Raw genomic sequence first — 3801 nt, 5'->3', positions numbered from 1 at the left:
ATCAGAATGTCATCTTGATACTGAGAGGGTAGAAATTCCTCTTCCTCTGTCACGATATTTTTGAACTGTTCTTTGTATTCTTTGGTTAAATAAATAGTCTGTTGTCCATCACCGAAAAAATGGATCTGATCTTTAGGAGATTCTTCATATTCTTCATCTTGGTCTTGGGCATAATTCTGTTGGAAAGGGGGTCTCACCTACTGTTGTTTTGGACCCTTTTGATCTCTTTGCTTGATCTGAACTTGTGGTTTCTTCCTAAAATTTGGATTTTGGATCTGTGGGCCTCCTTGAGGTTCTCTAGTAGCATCCCTATCAGACAATGTTATATTTTCCATAATTTTGACTAAGGTATCTAGCTTTGCATCGGATGAGGTAGCAAGTTCTTCTTTTATGGTCACTTTCTTTCCGGTTTCATCTTATACTTATTCACCAAAATATTTTCCTCCACACTAACTGCATTGCTCTACATGTCCTCCAGTGTTGCAGGGTTTCTCTCCCTAAGCTAGTATGCCATTTCTGGATCAAAACCATCAGGGTAGTGGAGTAAAGCCAATCCGAGAGGGGGATTTATGTCTATCAGAATGGAGTTGTACACTTTTTTGAACCTGGTTGAAAAGCCCTGGACTATTTCACCCAGTTGTCTCTTCAAACTATCATATTCAGCAAGGATCTGCAAAGGATTCTTTTTCTCACCCCATCTTACAATAAAAGCATCCTCAAGCTCTTGGTAAGTTGCAAAGGTTGCAGCTCTAATACTTCTAAACCACTTTTTGACCTCCCAAGAGAAACTCCATGCAAACAATCTCATCTTTACATCCTCGTGATCAACCTCTTCAAGGTCCATGAAATCATTCACTTTATCTATATGTTGTTTGGCAGTAATTTCACTGGTGCCATCATACTTAGGAAGTCTTTGGCCATAATTTTGAAGCAAGTCATGTAACTAAGAGATAGGGTCTCAAAACTAATTCATCTATAGTAATTTCAGAAACCAAAGGCTCATATTTTGTCCTAAAAAGAGAGTTTTCAAAGGACAAGTCAAAATCAATATCTTTAACTGTAATCAACGTTTCAGGAAAGGAGTTAGATCTTCCAAGGGGACTACTACTCCCTTGACCTTCCTCAAGTGTTCTCCTTCTTCTAAGTAGCTTCTCAGGACTGTCTATGATCTCAGGAGGATTAGGGTCAGGATTTTTCCTGGTATATCTTCTTGAAGCTAGATTTCCTCACACAACCCCACATGTAGTCTACCATGACACAATTTCATGGTGATTTTCAGCCTATAGATTTCTAACAACTTCTCACCTCATAGGGTTAGAATACAATTTTCAACTCTCCCTCGGGAAAATTTGACTTTCAATCCCTGGAAATGGCACCACTATGTTATCACCCTATAATTTAACCTCTAGGATGGGAAGGTTTACAGGGGTAACCACAAGCCTCTTTGGGTTAAAAAACTATTCCTTTCTAACTGGATGGGACTCCCTCACTTGAAACTATCCAAATATAAAAGGCAATGAAATACAATGACATATCACAGAGACTGGGTCTATGTGGATAATTTGATCGAAATAGTGGTTGAAATTTTGAGGGGGAGGGATGTTAACAAGGTTAATCCTCTCTATGGACAGAGACGATCCCTCTAGCCTAATGAGTGGGTCTAGCAACTGAAGTGACAATCAACTAGACAACTTCTTAGGTTATAATTGAAAGTAGAATGAAAGAGATGACCTACCTCATTCTGATGTTATTCCGATTTCCTTTGTTGAGGGCCTCAAACTGCTTGTTTCATGGACTTGTTCCTGCTTCTCTCAGTGTTTATGTACCTGCACAAGTGATCAAGAGACAACAAAGCATGCCAGAACCAATAGAAAATCGAATAACAACCTACTTAACTGATCAAGGAATTTCAAGCTAAATAAATACATGAACATATATAGTTTGGGAAGATGAACCAAAAGTTATATATTATTAGGAAATAAAGGGAAGCTTACAACCAAAGCCTTGATGTTGAAAGGCTCTCCTTGAGTGGTAATCCAATTCCAAGCCAGGAATCTCTAGAAGTACTCCTTCTCCAAGTCTAATGAATAGCCTCTGGGCACAAGCATAACATAAGGGTGAAAATAGACATAGACCAACCATTTGGGAATGGGAGAGGAGGAAGTTATAGGTTGGGAGAGGGAGTTAGGACTTCTCCAAAGATAGGATTAGGCCCAGATCTCAAGGAGGTAGCTTATAGGGATAAGAAAAAGAGGTCAATTTGGGAGGATTCGACCTCATCTATGTTAAACCACCTCCAGCTTGCCGATATGGAAGCTTCTAGATCATGAAGCTTCTCATATCCTTTTGGAAAATTACCTTTTTGGGATCATCACAGGTATGCATGGGAACATAGTGATGCCATCGTGGGTCAAACATAGTGCAACAGGAGACCATCAATTTTTAAGCCTCATAAGAGTGATGACCCTCATTTTAGGGTTTTAAGAGCTATTTCTTCAGGGAAATCTCAAGACACTTTCCAAACAAAGTCTTAGGAGGGATCTGAGCTATATACATGGATGAGTATATTGTATAATGTTCATGTTTCAAGCATTTTGGGGTATGTCACAGGGAAGTGTAGAAGGCATGAAAAAATACTATGTAATATGTTATAGACATTTTTGGGCACTGCAACCCCAATCATATATGTCCATAAACCAAGGGATCCTAAGTCCCTAAAAGTGTTGATCCATCCGCTAAAATAACAAGGTCAGTTGATTACATCATCTCCCAGAAGTTCTCCATGAAAATCTACTCAGAACTGGTCAAAACTGGATCATCTCACCTGCTCCATGGTCAAAGTGCAATGCATCCCACCTAAATGCACACGGGAGGTGTGATGCATACTGAAAATCCCTTCTATGGGGTGCGATGGGCGAGAATGGACAAATGGCATAGGCGGTATGTGAGGTGGAGGATCATGGAATCTTCCAGAAACTTCTCCTATGACACTTGCCTCTCTGAATTCACCCAGGGATGAGTAAGAGATCATCATTCTCCAAGTGGAATCAATAACTATCAGAGAGAGGACACTAATCAGATCCTAGAAGCTGACTCATCCCCCTTGCAAACATCTATATATGGATCCCTCATCCCAGAGATCCAAAGGCTGGAATTTTGTATCTTGTGAGGAAGTGTTATTGGTTTCTTGTTGCAACATCATAGTGTTGGGTGATCTAAGCTTTTCATGAGGTGAAGAAGGGCTTCTTGCTGAGAGGATGACACTGGGTCAGAACAATTGGTTGTAATCCTCTTTGCTCATTCTTGATATTAATAAAGCTATTCAAGTTTTCCTCCACATTCTTGTATGTTTGATGATATATGCTTTTGTGTGGTCAATATGCATCTGGTCCTATATTGATTATGATTGTAGATCTCTGTTCTTGGATAGTGTTATGCTGCTTTGATTCCACTGGTGCTCTTTGAAGCCAGGTAGACGAGAAAGCGAGTGGCAAGGATCTATCAGAAGGGAGAGGAATTAAGCAAGGAACCAAGCGCAAGATTGAGGTTGGTGTCCTTTATTCCTCTCTTATCTATTTATCATAAAGGAAAACGAAGGTGGTTTTAGTTTGTTTGTTTCTAAGATAGCTACCAGTCTTAGTGGGACTAGCAACTCTGCATGGACACTATATTTACCAATAACAAAATGGAAACTCCACTGGGGAGCGAATAGTTTGTTTACTTTTCCATATTTTTTAGTTTTATAAACTTAACAATGGAGCCTGAACTCAAGCCAGCTAGCCTTCGAACTACATTTGCTAT

Source organism: Pinus tabuliformis, chromosome 1_2, assembly GCF_031772625.1.
Source record: "Pinus tabuliformis cultivar Carrire ecotype Pingquan chromosome 1_2, CPIR1, whole genome shotgun sequence".
Lineage (NCBI taxonomy): Eukaryota > Viridiplantae > Streptophyta > Pinopsida > Pinales > Pinaceae > Pinus > Pinus tabuliformis.
This window is presented reverse-complemented; position numbering follows the sequence as displayed.